The sequence below is a fragment of the Schistocerca serialis genome, chromosome 3 (genome assembly GCF_023864345.2).
Source record: "Schistocerca serialis cubense isolate TAMUIC-IGC-003099 chromosome 3, iqSchSeri2.2, whole genome shotgun sequence".
Classification (NCBI taxonomy): Eukaryota; Metazoa; Arthropoda; class Insecta; order Orthoptera; family Acrididae; genus Schistocerca; species Schistocerca serialis.
In genome coordinates this window covers 249103877-249122157 of record NC_064640.1, presented here as the reverse complement: position 1 = coordinate 249122157, position 18281 = coordinate 249103877, and the positions used below count along the sequence as shown (strand labels likewise).

Here is an 18281-nt window from a genome sequence, read left to right as displayed (position 1 = left end):
GCGAAACTATATACTGTTTCATAACAGAAAAACTACAGAAGGAAAATAATATGTGATTCATATACTCCCTGTGAGAAGTTTTGTGTATTTTAGACACAGTTTGATCATGCAAGATTTCGAAAGGTTTGGATACCTTACTTTGTGAAACATCAAATCACGGTGACATGAATAGTTCGATGTGTGACTGGCCCACAGCCATCATTCAATTATGAACATGGTCGTTTCTGCTTGCGGCTCTCAAACGTTATTTCACTTTTTATTTATTATGAAGTTTCGAGTGCTATTCATTTTAAGGCAGAAATATCATTGGCAAATATGCACACAGCCAGAAACACAGCCTCTAATCCAGACACTATGCGTGTACGAACAGTCTTAAAGTCGTACAGAAGACAAATAAACACAAAAACGGATAAAAACCACGACACGATCGTGTGCTTGCGCTTGATAGGCTGAGAAAATATGTTACTGTGTTTTTGACTGTGTGCATATTTTTTAGATAATATTTCTATCTTAAGATGATTAATAGCCGAAACTGCAATCGCAATTAATAAAAAAAATTGCCAACTGTGAACGGAAATGACCATGTTTAATAACCACGGTACCAGTTTTAAACAGCCTGCAGCGATTCAATTTTTCTTCGGTGGTGGTTTTTCACCAAATGAAATTAAAAGTAGTTCTTAAATTAGACACAGCTTGATGTGAACTAATTTAAGATTGTCTGCTATGATACTTCCTAGGTCAAAACGTCCTCGCAGGGCCAGATTAAGTAAGTTCGCGAGGATCGTTTTGATATGAAACTAATTATGATCCGTGATACGGATTCGATCGCTAAATAGCGTACTTGTTTGGGCGTAGGAAGCGTGTTCCCAGCGCAGCGGGCAGCGCTCACGTACTCACAGAGACCGGCTGGCGAGCGGCGCGCAGACTGATCGCCGCGCCGCCGACGCGCCGTCTTTTATACCATCCCGTGACGTCACTGGGCGACGCCTCGCCGTCCAAGGAGCAACCGACGTCTGCCGACCTTCTTCGGGATATCCCTTGTCCTCCCACGTACTTCATTCTGATTCTAAATTAGCGTCCTGGGACAGCTGCACAGCTGTCAACCACTGGACTCATAGCCTGACTGAAGATGGTTTCAAAACCAAACAAGCAATCTACGACATGCCTTAAGTCCATTCTCTAAATGTTTGTTCTGTCGCAGTATTTACGTGGACACCGCTATCACAAGATCCTTTCTCAATTCTCGAAACGAAGGAGGCATCGTACAAGGAATAATCCAATAATCCAATGGATGCTAAAGACAAAAATATGCGCATAATCAACAAATAATGACGCAGATATTAATCAAAGAGCAATACGGTACTATTTCTAATAACGGATTTGCTCAGAGGGTGACGCAAAATCTGGAGCTGAAGGGCGTCGTATTCTTAATAAAGCACCGCGCCCATCTCCTACTTTTGATGAGCTCTACATACTCGTGCTATACAACGCCATAACGAAATTCTTTCGCCTTCATCATTTTGCACGTCACCCTCCCGTCAAGCTAACTAGCTCTCCCTCGCGTTTGTAGAGGAATATGAAGCTTGCCGTTTATGACGAGGAACATGCTTTCTCGGTGTACTGAAGGTACTATGTTCTCTCGGTTTGCAGAGATGGAGAGACGCGAAAGTTTCGTAGAAATCCAGTCACTTTTTCAAAGTACAAATGAAAACATTCTGACTGTCTAGAAGGAACTTGACATTTAGCAAATATTTTAAACACAGCTGCACAACAGCAACGGTTTCACGTAATAAAATTATAAACAGCCGACCAGTTGCAATGGATAAAATAATTCTTTACCTAGGTTTCGACAAATTAAATTTGTCGAAACCTAGGTAAAGAATTTCTTTATCCATTGCAACTGGTCGGCTGTTTATAATTTTATTTAGCAAATACCAAAAGATAGTTTAGGCTTAAAGAAAAAAATAGTGGAAATGTACGCGAAAATGTACGTACAACGTTTCAGTTGTAGCTAATGATGCTTTTTTCTATTTTTCTCTCTGTGCCTAAAAATGATTTGATCTCTCAAGTGAGGAGGTCCAGAATGAAATATCGTTATCCCTTGAAACGCTTCGAACAGATAGAACATCAAAGCACTTGTGATTAACTGTAAAACAGTTTGCAAACAATAATAATAATTTAATAATAATAATAATAATAGTAATAATGACAATAATAATACAAATTAAATCCAAACCCTAAAGCACTCTTGAAAGGCAATAGATAATCCGACAGTATTCGCGTTTTTTAAATGAGAAATTTGAACCGGGGGAGGTTCACATGAAATGAGAGTTCGTGTATTTATAATAATAGACAAGAAACATAAACCCGACATAGCAAGTGAATCTGCAATCTAAATTGATTGGGTCAGTTTGGCTGTCTACGTTTGCTCTTAAGGTATCACTCACCAATCTTCTGTACAGAAGTAATGGAACACTCCAGGGGAAATCTCAGTTAATGAGCGTGTATATTCATCGGTCTCGTTAGTAGTTGGAGAGGATTTTAAGAGCCCTAAAACAGAACAGGAAAATTAGAATTCCATCGATACGAAACTATTATGACCGTTCTAAAGATTTATAACATCCAGAACTACAAAGAACAGTTAGTTTGAAGACACAAACATGGTGGAACTACGTTGTATTTGTTAGGCGCAAACGGACGCGACTTCTATGAGAACGTTAACACACAAACTTAGCTTAGTGGTCGTTTTAAGAGAATAATTTGGTCATCTTGATCACATTAATAACTGATCAAATTAAAACTGACGTCGTGTGGAAATAGAATTTTCCATCTGCAGACTCAAACTATCACAAGAATCAGAACATCAGCGAATAAAATCACAAATCATTTCGTAAACAATGGTAAAATTGATAAGGGAAGTAAAAGGTAAACCAATTGCAGACATATTGCGGTTTGTATCCCATGACGTTAAGAATATATAAGCGACCGTGCATGTTGACGGAGCTATTGAGGTTATTGGGACAAACCAGCTAAAGCACGAAAAACTATCACTGCCAGAGTTGCTGAATTCATTGAGCCCCTGTATGTTATTCCGAAGTACTGCTCCGAAGCATTGCTTTTAATAATTTCCACGACGAAACGCTATCTCAAATCTGGCAGTATCCAAAGAGATTCTGGTCATCTGTAAAGTATACCAGCGGTAAGAGGCAATCAATGTCTTCATTGCGTGATGGCAATAGTAGTGTGACCGATGGCAGTGCGACAAAAGCGGAGTTACTAAATATGGGGTTCCGAAATTATTTCACCCAAGACCACGAAGTAAACATTCCTGAATTCAAATCCAGAACAGTTGCTAACGTGAGTAACTTAGAAACAGATACTCTCGATGTACGAAGCAGCTTAAATCACTTAATAAAGACAGGGACTCCGGTCCAGGTTATATACCAGTTAGATTCTTTTCAGAGAATGCTGAAACAATACTTAGCAGTCATATAGAACAGCTCGCTCAACAAAAGCTCCGTATCTAAAGACTAGAGACTTGTACAGGTCACACCAATATTCAAGAAAGGTAATAGTAGTAATCAGCTGAATTATAGATCAATATCAGTAATGTCGATTTGCATTAGGATTTTGGAACATACACTGTGTTCGAATATTATGAATTACCTCGAATAAAACGATCTATTTACAAATGGTTAGCACGGATACAGTGTGAAACTCTCTTTATTCACACGAAGTAATGAATGCTATCGATAGGTGATCACAAATTGATTTCATATCTCTAGATTTCCAGATGGCTTTCGACATCGTTCATCACAAGCAACTTCTGAGCACATTGCTTGTTTATGGAGTATCGTCTCCAGATTGGATTCGTGATTCCCTGTCAAAAAGGTCACACAGTTCGTGGTAAATGACGAAATATCAATCAATAAAAAAGAAGTGATATCTGGCGTCTCACAGGAAGTGTTACACGCCCTCTGGTGTTCCTAATCTATATAAACGATTTAGGATACAATCTAAGCAGCCCTCTTATATTGTTTGCCTGTGATGCTGTCATTTACCGTTTAGTAAAGTCATCTGAAGATAGAAAACAACTTTGAAATGATTCAGACGAGACATCTGTATGATGCGAAAACTGACATGTGTGATGTAATCCACATGACTACTAAAATGAATCCGTTAAATTTCGGTTACACGATAAATCGCACAAATCTAAATACTTAGGGATGACAGTTACGGATAACGTAACTTAGAACGAGCACATAGAAAATGTTGTGGGAAAACCGAATCAAAGACTGATTTTTATTCACAGAACACTTAGAAGATGCATCAAGTAAAATCATTGGAAAGGGCACACAAAGTTCCAATGAGTGATGAGAGATAAACAGAGTTAAACGTAATTTACAAGTTAGCAAAAGCAAATGGCAATCACACGACTCTGAAAGAAGCAGACTATGCATGTCAAAATGGTTCAAATGGCGCTGAGCAACGTAGAAAACCTAACTAACCTAAGGACATCACACACATCCATGCCCGAGGCAGGATTCGAACCTGCGACCGTAGCGGTCGCGCGGTTCCAGACTGTAGCGCCTAGAACCGCTCGGCCACTCTGGCCGGCTATGTATGTCAAAAAAATCTTAAAATAGCATCGATCCCATACCACGGGAGCATTTTGCAAAAGGTTGGTCGGTTGGTTGATGGATGGCTGGACAAGGAGCTTGAACCGTCGTTCTCCCGAATACGTGGCAGTGTACTAACCACTACGCCACCTCGCGCGGTCGCAAAAGGTGGAAAATACTTTCAAATCATACAACGTTAAAGCAGTTTTTAAAAGGGATAGCATGCTTGCATACAAGTTACGACAAGACCTGGAATGGAAAATAGTCGGGCAAGACAGATCAGATTTGTTTAAAATACACAACACCGAGTGTGATACAAGGTACGTAGAGCCGTCGGTAAGAACTTTTAAACTGAGATACAATGAGGATAAATACGGGTGTAGATTGAGCAACTTCGACAAATCGGGAATCCTCACGCACATTCACAAACACGACATACACTTGTAGGATTTTTTTGGGAATCTCAAAGTAAAACAAAATACTGGATCTCTTCGAAAAACTGGAAACTGTAGCGTACAGTACGAAATATGAGATCATTCTTGAGGAGGGGGCTAGAAGCGAGGCAGATTTCGTCAAAACCATCGTAGAGGTGCTATAAGCCGTAATGTTGGCTACATTGTGAATCGACAGCTGCTCCACCACGTTGGGCACGGTTATCAAGTATAAAAGTCCTTGACATTATGGGCTCATAGCGTTTGACATACATAGATATGAAGGGCTATAGATAATCTTTGACCGCTTCTATGTGCATCTTTGGCGGGTGGCTACCTACCTCCACATTTAATACAAAATCGAGGAGGCTGAACTGCAGATATGCGCGTGTGGTTTACCCATTAGTCCCAGTGTATAAGGCAGGGCAAGCCTCGATATATCTCGGTAATGCCGGAGGTATCAGTAATACTGACATTTCAGTAGTAAACTGAGCATCTGTAACACATATCACTGACTGGTAAGTACATGACAGGGCGACACACAGCGACCACAGTGCAATATTATGTAACTGCTACGCTCATAAACACGAACACATTCACCCAACAACAACCGCGATTGCTGCTGAACAGGGCAAACTGGCAGACACTAAGAGATACTGTAGAAGAATCCCCATTGCACACCACCCGATGAAGTACTGGTTACAGGGCACACATATTAACTGACCTGCTACAGAAAGCTTGAATCGGTGCAATCCCATAAATCAGTGACATACATAAACAAAGTATACCATGGTAGACATTATTAACAAAACTAAGGAGGTACTCATGAGATAAAAGACGACAGTACCAAAGAGAAGGACAACACAAGGAAAAGAAGTCAGGCTGCAACAATACCTTGAAGCCAAACGACGGTACAAAGACGAATTAAAATTACAGAATAACATATGGGGAGAAACCTTCAAAATAAGAAGTGAGAGAATAAAAACACCAACAGTACAATCAACATTAAGGCGACGAAACGGTACAGTGACTCAGGGCTGGAGATGCTCAGCAGAGTATCCGCTAAACAAGCTGCAACCCGACGATGACCCTCCACACGACCAGTACCACAACATAAACCTACACAGACAAATGGTCATTCACTACATAAGTGAAGGAATCTCTACTCTGTTCATTCGTGAGATGTTTGCGCTGGCAATAACGAAACAGGACAGAAATGATCCGGACCCAAATGTGTCCACTCAGAAACCATTAAAACTGCTGCACTGTGAATCGTCCCCTACATGATGGACTTACTAAACGACTCTTTACAGGAAGGGAGTATATCCGCCTGTTGGAAGACGGCCATTGCAGTGATTATCGAAAAGTATGACGATAAGGACTGAACAGATCCAAAACCATATAGACCGATCTGTCTGCTGAATGTTCTCCGCAAGGTCCAACAGAGGCTACTGTGTGACCGACTACAGTCACGCATACAGCTCCCGGGCATCAGTCCACATCATTATGGGTTCAGGCTGCACAAGTCTATCGACGATGCAATAAATAGGGCTTTACACATGACTCAGAGGACACAAGACAAATATGTGGTGGCAATATTAAGTGATATATCTGGCGCTTCTAACAACCTTTGGTGGCCTGCGCTATTCGCAAAGTTAAGACAAATGCAAATCCCAACAGCTTTATATAACAGCTTCCTCGACTACTGCAAAGACAGAGTTGTAGAATGGCGAACGGGCTAGTGAAGAGTTCTCAAGAAAATCACCAACGGGGGCTCACAGGGGTTGATATGTGGACCTATATTCCGAAACATTGCTATTGAGCCGCTGATAGACAACCTAAACAGAGGTGACAGAGTAAAGGAGATAGTAGGGTACGCTGATGATTTGCTGGAAGTGGTATTGGGAAATCCAAGAAGAAGACACTAGAACAAAAGACTACGCAGCTCCTCGTAGACATCAATGAATAGTGCAATAACAGTAAACTTAGAATTGGAGCTAATAAATGGGTGTATTTACTACTAAAAGGGTAACTTAAAAGAAATTTCAGCATCAGGCTAAATAACACAACCTTGCAACGCGAAAGAATGACAAGATATCTAGGTTTACACATTGACGACAAACTGAAGTTCACTGGACATATCAGACTTACAACAGTAAAGAAATGAAAACAATGCATAAATTATCAAGACTAAACACTACAAAATATAGACTACCCACAAAGACATTACGTACTGTTGTGTACATACAGGGTGTTTCAAAAATGACCGGTATATTTGAAACGGCAATAAAAACTAAACGAGCAGCGATAGAAATACACCGTTTGTTGCAATATGCTTGGGACAACAGTACATTTTCAGGCAGACAAACTTTCGAAATTACAGTAGTTACAATTTTCAACAACAGATGGCGCTGCGGTCTGGGAAACTCTATAGTACGATATTTTCCACATATCCACCATGCGTAGCAATAATATGGCGTAGTCTCTGAATGAAATTACCCGAAACCGTTGACAACGAGTCTGGCGGAATGGCTTCACATGCAGATGAGATGTACTGCTTCAGCTGTTCAATAGTTTCTGGATTCTGGCGGTACACCTGGTCTTTCAAGTGTCCCCACAGAAAGAAGTCACAGGGGTTCATGTCTGGCGAATAGGGAGGCCAATCCACGCCGCCTCCTGTATGTTTCGGATAGCCCAAAGCAATCACACGATCATCGAAATATTCATTCAGGAAATTAAAGACGTCGGCCGTGCGATGTGGCCGGGCACCATCTTGCATAAACCACGAGGTGTTCGCAGTGTCGTCTAAAGCAGTTTGTACCGCCACAAATTCACGAAGAATGTCCAGATAGCGTGATGCAGTAATCGTTTCGGATCTGAAAAATGGGCCAATGATTCCTTTGGAAGAAATGGCGGCCCAGACCAGCACTTTTTGAGGATGCAGGGACGATGGGACTGCAACATGGGGCTTTTCGGTTCCCCATATGCGCCAGTTCTGTTTATTGACGAAGCCGTCCAGGTAAAAATAAGCTTCGTCAGTAAACCAAATGCTGCCCACATGCACATCGGCGTCATCAATCCTGTGCACTATATCGTTAGCGAATGTCTCTCGTGCAGCAATGGTAGCGGCGCTGAGGGGTTGCCGCGTTTGAATTTTGTATGGATAGAGGTGTAAACTCTGGCGCATGAGACGATACTTGGACGTTGGCGTCATTTGGACCGCAGCTGCAACACGGCGAACGGAAACCCGAGGCCGCTGTTGGATCACCTGCTGCACTAGCTGCGCGTTGCCCTCTGTGGTTGCCGTACGCGGTCGCCCTACCTTTCCAGCACGTTCATCCGTCACGTTCCCAGTCCGTTGAAATTTTTCAAACAGATCCTTTATTGTATCGCTTTTCGGTCCTTTGGTTACATTAAACCTCCGTTGAAAACTTCGTCTTGTTGCAACAACACTGTGTTCTAGGCGGTGGAATTCCAACACCAGAATAATCCTCTGTTCTAAGGAATAAACCATGTTGTCTACAGCACACTTGCACGTTGTGAACAGCACACGCTTACAGCAGAAAGACGACGTACAGAATGGCGCACCCACAGACTGCGTTGTCTTCTATATCTTTCACATCACTTGCAGCGCCATCTGTTGTTGAAAATTGTAACTACTGTAATTTCGAAAGTTTGTCCGCCTGAAAATGTACTGTTGTCCCAAGCATATTGCAACAAACGGTGTATTTCTATCGCTGCTCGTTTAGTTTTTATTGCCGTTTCAAATATACCGGTCATTTTTGAAACACCCTGTAGTTCCGCGTAGTCAGCGCGTACACACCTTTCCCACTAGAGCGCGCCCCGCTAAGCACAACAGCGCAGGCGCAGAGCTCGTCCGTCTCCGCACTACGAGAGGGCGCTGTCTTAGAGATGGACCAAATTCTGCTTCCGCCGATCCGCGTATTAATATGTAACGCAGCCAATGAGATTGCTGCCAACGTAGAACCTTTTCTCCTCGCGGATCACACTCGCGCAGTGATACATGAACGCACGAAGTATTATAACGAGTGTACAGACCTCCGATTAGTCAGTCTGCATTAGTCTGTAGTCAAGTTTCAGTCTGCGCCTAATAAGATTATAATATTCTTGTACATAGCCATGAGGATAAATGTATAGACACTTTGTCAAGTATCAGAGATATGTGAGAATAAGATTAACGCACCAAGACCAAAGGAACTTCAGATTGTCGGAAGTGCCACGCGGCTTTTCGCGGATGATGCTGTAGTATACAGAGAAGTTGCAGCATTAGAAAATTGTAGCGGAATGCAGGAAGATCTGCAGCGGATAGGCACTTGGTGCAGGGAGTGGCAACTGACCCTTAACATAGACAAATGTAATGTATTGCGAATACATAGAAAGAAGGATCCTTTATTGTATGATTATATGATAGCGGAACAAACACTGGTAGCAGTTACTTCTGTAAAATATCTGGGAGTATGCGTGCGGAACGATTTGAAGTGGAATGATCATATAAAATTAATTGTTGGTAAGGCGGGTACCAGGTTGAGATTCATTGGGAGAGTGCTTAGAAAATGTAGTCCATCAACAAAGGAGGTGGCTTACAAAACACTCGTTCGACCTATACTCGAGTATTGCTCATCAGTGTGGGATCCGTACCAGATCGGTCTGACGGAGGAGATAGAGAAGATCCAAAGAAGAGCGGCGCGTTTCGTCACAGGGGTATTTGGTAACCGTGATAGTGTTACGGAGATGTTTAATAAACTCAAGTGGCAGACTCTGCAAGAGAGGCGCTCTGCATCGCGGTGTAGCTTGCTCGCCAGGTTTCGAGAGGGTGCGTTTCTGGATGAGGTATCGAATATATTGCTTCCCCCTACTTATACCTCCCGAGGAGATCACGAATGTAAAATTAGAGAGATTAGAGCGCGCATGGAGGCTTTCAGACAGTCGTTCTTCCCGCGAACCATACGCGACTGGAACAGGAAAGGGAGGTAATGACAGTGGCACGTAAAGTGCCCTCCGCCACACACCGTTGGGTGGCTTGCGAAGTATAAATGTAGATGTAGATTGTCAATTATAAACAGCATCCACAACCAAGTTAAGTAATTTTTATGCTGGTTATTATTTTAATAAATGTGTGTGAAAATTAATCAAGTTCTGTTTAAAGTTGGTCACCGTCAATCTGCTACTCTAAGCGTGCAAGTGGCATTTCTATCGTCTGACCTAACGGCAGAAGATAAACACGCTACGATAAGACTACGAGACATATTGCTGACAGTCGCCTACTTCGTTAGAGCGACAAGTCAAATAATCTGATAGTGTGTGTACCGAAGGTCTTACAGTACGCACACCACACGTACATATTGCGTAGCACTAATCGAATCTATAGTGTGCTTTGCAGCGAGCACGTGGGCATATTGAATGAGGCTTGCAACGCATAAAATCATTGTGAGACGTGGCAAAAGACGAGTTCTGCTCGGGATGTCGGTGGCCTTCAGTACAGCATCGGCAGAGGCACTACGCATCGTGATGGGAGTGCGCCTCATTGACATCACCATTCTTCAAAGAGCAGTAGCGTAATGGTTGAAGAAGGGCAGACGCGACAAGGTATTTGAAATTATAGGAGAGAACATTACAGAAAGGCGCCAACTAAACCGCTAGCGAAATGATAACTGGCAGAAAGAATGGGATTCGACAGAAAAGGCACCTTTTCCCAAATATCAAGGAACATATGAGCCTAAAACGTATAGATCGCGCACGTGGTATGGTGCATTCCTTCACTGGCCATGGTCCATATCCAGAACACCTCCATTGGTTTGGTTTCAACCGAACACTCAAGTCACGTGCGGAGAATTAGGAACTCCTGAAAATGTCACTTTAAACTGTGACGGGCTCACACACATACGACCTCGAAGTGAGTATGAAAACATAATGAAAATTATATGACAGCTGGACGATTGGAGCGCACTGAATGACATAACCAATAACGTGTCACGTACGTTACACGAATTATGCAAACAAGAACTAACACATGCAAAAATAAGAGCAAACACACAAACACACGAACGGGATGCTTTTAATGACACAGATACAAACACAAACACAGAATCAGATTCAGATGCTGAAACAGATGCAAACAGTGAGATTAGTATACAGAGCTAGATGTAAGACAAGACTAAATCAAGCTACACAGAAGTGGATCGACTATCATTTCAATATATGTACACTCCTGGAAATTGAAATAAGAACACCGTGAATTCATTGTCCCAGGAAGGGGAAACTTTATTGACACATTCCTGGGGTCAGATACATCACATGATCACACTGACAGAACCACAGGCACATAGACACAGGCAACAGAGCATGCACAATGTCGGCACTAGTACAGTGTATATCCACCTTTCGCAGCAATGCAGGCTGCTATTCTCCCATGGAGACGATCGTAGAGATGCTGGATGTAGTCCTGTGGAACGGCTTGCCATGCCATTTCCACCTGGCGCCTCAGTTGGACCAGCGTTCGTGCTGCACGTGCAGACCGCGTGAGACGACGCTTCATCCAGTCCCAAACATGCTCAATGGGGGACAGATCCGGAGATCTTGCTGGCCAGGGTAGTTGACTTACACCTTCTAGAGCACGTTGGGTGGCACGGGATACATGCGGACGTGCATTGTCCTGTTGGAACAGCAAGTTCCCTTGCCGGTCTAGGAATGGTAGAACGATGGGTTCGATGACGGTTTGGATGTACCGTGCACTATTCAGTGTCCCCTCGACGATCACCCGTGGTGTACGGCCAGTGTAGGAGATCGCTCGCCACACCATGATGCCGGGTGTTGGCCCTGTGTGCCTCGGTCGTATGCAGTCCTGATTGTGGCGCTCACCTGCACGGCGCCAAACACGCATACGACCATCATTGGCACCAAGGCAGAAGCGACTCTCATCGCTGAAGACGACACGTCTCCATTCGTCCCTCCATTCACGCCTGTCGCGACACCACTGGAGGCGGGCTGCACGATGTTGGGGCGTGAGCGGAAGACGGCCTAACGGTGTGCGGGACCGCAGCCCAGCTTCATGGAGACGGTTGCGAATGGTCCTCGCCGATACCCCAGGAGCAACAGTGTCCCTAATTTGCTGGGAAGTGGCGGTGCGGTCCCCTACGGCACTGCGTAGGATCCTACGGTCTTGGCGTGCATCCGTGCGTCGCTGCGGTCCGGTCCCAGGTCGACGGGCACGTGCACCTTCCGCCGACCACTGGCGACAACATCGATGTACTGTGGAGACTTCACGCCCCACGTGTTGAGCAATTCGGCGGTACGTCCACCCGGCCTCCCGCATGCCCACTAACTAACCTAAGGACATTACAAACATCCATGCCCGAGGCAGGATTCGAACCTGCGACCGTAGCGGTCTAGCGGTTCCAGACTGCAGCGCCTTTAACCGCATGGCCACTTCGGCCGAAAGTGTTATAGGCCCTCTGATGTCTGAATAAATGATTTAGGAGACAATGTGATCAGTCCTCTTAGGCTATTTGCAGATGATGCAGCTATTTACTGTTATGTAAAGTCGTCAGATGATTAAAGCGAGTTGCAAAATGATTTGGACGAAATGTCTGTGTGGTGCAAAAAGTGGCAATTGACACTAAATCATGAAAAGTGTGAAGTCATCCCCACGAGCACTAAAAAGACTCAGCTAAATTTCACTTACACGACAAACCATACAAATCTAACGGCTACAAACTCAACTAAATACTTAGGAATCACAATTACGAATAAATTAAATTGGAATGATCACACAGACATTTTTGTGGGGAAAGCAGGCCAAAGACTGTGATTTATTGGTAGAATACTTGGAGACCGTTTCAGGTCTACTGAAGAGACTGCATAAACTATGCTTGTCCGCCCTCTTCTGGAGTTTTGCTGTCTGGTGTGGTATCAGCATCAGATTGGACTGACGGAGGATATCGAGAAAGTTCAAAGAAGTGTATTATCGTGCCAAGCGTTTGAAACACGATCCTGATCTATATAAATGACCTAGGTGACAATCTGAGCAGTTCTCTTAGGTTGTTCGCAGATGATGCTGTAATTTGCCGTCTAGTAAGGTCATCCGAAGACCAGTATCAGTTGCAAAGCGATTTAGAAAAGATTGCTGTATGGTGTGGCAGGTGGCAGTTGACGCTAAATAACGAAAAGTGTGAGGTGATCCACATGAGTTCCAAAAGAAATCCGTTGGAATTCGATTACTCGATAAATAGCACAATTCTCAAGGCTGTCAATTCAACTAAGTACCTCGGTGTTAAAATTACGAACAACTTCAGTTGGAAAGATCGCATAGATAATATTGTGGGGAAGGCGAGACAAAGGTTGCGTTTCATTGGCAGGACACCTAGAAAATGCAACAAGTCTACTAAAGAGACAGCTTACACTACACTCGTTCGTTCTCTGTTAGAATATTGCTCCGCGGTGTGGGATCCTTACCAGGTGGGATTGACGGAGGACATCGAAAGGGTGCAAAAAAGGGCAGCTCGTTTTGTGTTATCACGTAATAGGGGAGAGAGTGTGGCAGATATGATACGCGAGTTGGGATGGAAGTCATTAAAGCAAAGACGTTTTTCGTCGCGGCGAGATCTATTTACGAAATTTCAGTCACCAATTTTCTCTTCCGAATGCGAAAATATTTTGTTGAGCCCAACCTACATAGGCAGGAATGATCATCAAAATAAAATAAGAGAAATCGGAGCTCGAACAGAAAGGTTTAGGTGTTCGTTTTTCCCGCGCGCTGTTCGTGAGTGGAATGGTAGAGATATAGTATGATTGTGGTTCGATGAACCCTCTCCCAAGCACTTAAATGTGAACTGCAGAGTAATCATGTAGATGTAGATGTAGATGTATATGGGGTACCAGACCTTCGCATGAAGCTTCAATCACCAACTTTCTCCTCAGAGTGTGAAAATATTTTCATGCCGTCTATCTACATAGGGAGAAATGATCATCATAATAAAATACGATAAATCGGAGGTCGCATAGAGAGATTTAAGAGTTCGTTTTTCTCACGCGTTTTTCGAGAGTGGGACGATAGAGAAGCAGCTTAAAGGTAATTAGATGAACCCTCTGGCAGGCACTTAATTGTGAATTGCAGAGTAATCATGTAGATGTAGATGGGATAAAAACATGAACAACCACACTTTGACGTCCACACTAATCCTCACCTTAACATTTTCACAATTATACTATTTCAGCATTTCTCTTTAGCAATGTACACCACCCACTGACTACTCTTCACTACTTTACACCCTACAGGCCCCACTTTGCAGCACCATGTCTGTGCAAGGCACCCAGAGCGAACAAAAAGCGAGCAAGCAGCAAGATCTTTGTTATATGACGAGAAATTGCGTGTTGCATGTTTACGCTTATTGGTTTATGGTTGCACAGATGCCGTAATTTCTTGCTTGAAGGAGTGCCTAGCTACTGTTTAGCTTCTAGGTTTTGTTTTAGACCATATGGAGATGAACAGACTAAATAGTCTGCATTTTTGAGAAAAAAAAATTCAGTGAGTCAACCGAAATTTGGGGTCCCGGCGTTGGCTTTAACGCTTGACCCAAATGTTACGTCACATAATGGTTGCGCGGCGTATTTGAAATGGATCGTGTTTGAAGAGAGCTCTCTAGTGTTGAATACCGACGTTTTGAAATTATCCTTGAGTAAGGTGAGTGACTGGACTAGTATAGTGCCTTTTGCTGGGATTTGTATTGGAAACGTGTGTTAGATGAGTTTTTATATCTGCATATACACGTAGGTCACAAAAGTCATTTGATCTACATCTACATGGATACTCTGCAAATCACATTTAAGTGCCTGGCAGAGGGTTCATCGAACCACATTCACAATTCTCTATTATTCCAAACTCGTACAGCGCGCGGAAAGAATGAACACCCATGTCTTTCCGTACGAGCTCTGATTTCCCTTATTTTATCGTGGTGATCGTTCCTCCCTATGTAGATCGGTGTCAACAAAATATTTTAGCATTCGGAGGAGAAAGTTGGTGATTGGAATTTCGTGAAAAGATTTCGTCGCAGCGAGAAACGCCTTTCTTTAATGATTTCCAGCCAAAATCCTGTATCATTTCTGTGACACTCTCTCCCACATTTCGCGATAACACAAAACGTGCTGCCTTTCTTTGAACATTGTCGATGTACCCCGTCAGTCGTACCTGGTAAGGATCCGACACCGCGCAGCAGTATTCTAAAAGAGGACGGACAAGCGTAGTGTAGGCAGTCTCCTTAGTAGGTCTGTTACATTTTCTAAGTGTCCTGCCAATAAAACCCAACCTTTGGTTAGCCTTCCCCACAACATTTTCTATGAGTTCTTTCCAATTTAAGTTGTTCGTAATTGTAATAACTAGGTATTTAGTTGAACTTACGGCTTTTAGATTAGACTGATTTATCGTGTAACCGAAGTTTAACGAGTTCCTTTTCGCACTCATGTGGATGACCTCACACTTTTCGTTATTTAGGGTCGACTTCCACTTTTCGCACCATTCAGATATTTTTTCTAAATCGGTTTGCACTTTGTTTTGATCTTCTGATGACTTTATTAGTCGATAAACAACAGCGTCATCTGCAAGCAACCGAAGACGGCTGCTCAGATTGTCCCCCAAATCGTTTATATAGATAAGGAACAGCAAAAGGCCTATAACACTACTTTGGGGAACACCTGAAATCACTTGTTTTATTCGATGTCTTTCCGTCAATTACTACGAACTGTGACCTCTCTGACAGGAAATTGCAAATCCAGTCACATAATTGAGACGATATTCCATAAGCACGCAATTATTCTACGAGCCGCTTGTATGGTGCAGTGTCAAAAGCCTTCCGGAAATCCAGGAATACGGAATCGATCTGAAATCCCTTGTCAATAGCACTCAGCACTTCATGTGAGCCGGCCGCGGTGGTCTCGCGGTTCTAGGCGCTCAGTCCGGAGCCGCCTGACTGCTACGGTCGCAGGTTCGAATCCTGCCTCGGGCATGGATGTGTGTGATGTCCTTAGGTTAGTTAGGTTTAAGTAGTTCTAGGGGACTGATGACCACAGATGTTAAGTCCCATAGTGCTCAGAGCCATTTGAACCCATTTGAACTTCATGTGAATGAAGAGCTAGTTGTTAGAGTGCTCAGTGTTTGACCGGTCACGGCTCGCCTGTTGACGGGGTGACCGAGCCGCTCGTGTCCGGTCCCATACGACTCGGCTCGGTCACGTACTCGCGCCATGTCTGTTGTCCGGATTCCGGACACGCGAATAACAGAGCATGACCGGTCCCCGCTGACGTCTCACCTCGCCTCGCCCCGGCTCGCTGCTCTGTACTGTACAAATGCAACGCCTCTCTCTCTCTCTCTCTCTCTCTCTCTCTCTCTCTCTCTTTTAATACAAAAGTAACATTTCCAAGAACGGGTACGTGACACAGGTAAACTCATAAAGCACCTGGAAAGTAAAATGATATTTCAATACAATCGTGGATAGAAGACGAGTCTCATTTCCAAACAAAAGAGATATTTTTCCTTTCATTTATAGGAAACATTAAATAAGTGCTTTCCCTGTAATCTAGAAGACAACCATCTTCATGAAGAAAGCATATAAAGAACATTTACAGACGTAACTTGTCATACGTTTTAATTGTTTGCAACATAAACAAAATTATAGTTATTGTTGATCAGCAGGAAATCACTAACGCGTTCCGGATTTAATTGTCTGCGGCAATTTGTTAGTAACATGCCGGCTTTACTAAAGCACCTTTCACTAGGTGCGCGTGTCGCTGGGATACATAAAATACGTCTTCCAACTGCAGCCAAACCTGGCAGATCTGTTTCATGTCCGCTCCACCACTTTAAGATGTCATCATCATCTCCGGGGTGCATTAAAATGTACAGATCTACTTCATCTGCTGCGGATGATCTGTTGTTCCTCCATTCCTTGAAACGAGCTCTCTTTCTGGGTGGTGATGACACAGTACTTGAAGTATCTATGATAATAAACGAGAGAGACAAGTAATACAGAACTGATATGGAAATCATCGAAACATTCCCGTAAGAGACCGATGACTTCGCTGTTTGGTCTCTCCCCCCAAACAACCCGACACCCCGTTCCCATAAAAACGAGATGTTTTACGTTAATGAAATATTATACGAGTCACAACATTCCCGTTTCTCTATAATACATTTTCCACTAACTATGCAAAAACGATTATGTTAATGATTGAATGTTGTACCTGCGTACGTAGCGCACATTTGTTGCACATTGTTAAGAATTTCCTGCTTTTCACTTATTTCAAGCCATATTAAGATAACGGAAGGACGGCCAAAGAAACGATCTTTGTGAGGTTTCTTGCAACTGTGTTTCTTTAAATGAGTAGTTGCCGACTGGAAAAGCAATAAAGTGGAGCAGTTTATGCACGATACGTACCCAGTAGACGCAATGTTTTCATCTACAACCAACAGAAACGTACTCCATACTTGGCTTTTTAGACCTTCCCGTTTCTTTAATGTGTAAAGCCCGCATCTCGTGGTCGTGCGGTAGCGTTCTCGCTTCCCACGCCCGGGTTCCCGGGTTCGATTCCCGGCGGGGTCAGGGATTTTCTCTGCCTCGTGATGGTTGGGTGTTGTGTGCTGTCCTTACGTTAGTTAGGTTTAAGTAGTTCTAAGTTCTAGGAGACTTATGACCACAGCAGTTGCGTCTCATAGTGCTCAGAGCCATTTTTTTTTAATGTGTAAACATTGGTTTCAATCTTACGTCTTACTACACTGGTTTCCTCGCGCTGCATGATTACTGAGAGACCCACCACAAATAAGAAGCCCGTACTGGCTGCAGTGTCACACGGATAATAACACGTGTAATGTGTTTGAAGTTACGTGCTACGTATTCGGTCACGGCTTCTATGCTCGCTCACAAGAACTAGTGCGGGTAGCCTATCCAGTTAGGGTGTGCTCGCCCCACCACGTATTTTGTGCTCGCTTACTCGGTCATGCAGGACTCTACTAGTTGTGTTTCACAGGAACGATGTTTTCTAAACCCATGTTGCCTGTGTAACAATAGACCGTTTTCTTCGAGGTAATTCATAATGTTCGAACACAATATATGTTCTAAAATCCTGCTGCATATCGACGTTAACTATATGGGTCTGTAATTTAGTGGATTACTCCTACTACCTTTCTTGAATATTGGTGTGACCTGTGTAACTTTCCAGTCTT

At 43.4% G+C, this 18281-nt stretch overlaps 1 protein-coding gene across 1 annotated transcript in view; it reads right to left on the bottom strand.

The window, feature by feature from the left end:
- LOC126471578 (histidine decarboxylase) overlaps positions 1-914 on the bottom strand; it is a 401219-nt gene extending 400305 nt beyond the window's left edge. Inside the window, exon 1 of the mRNA XM_050099808.1 lies at positions 842-914. The gene's annotated coding sequence lies outside the window, so the exon portion shown is untranslated. The remainder of the gene's footprint in view (positions 1-841) is intronic.
- Between the last annotated feature and the right edge of the window lie 17367 nt (positions 915-18281).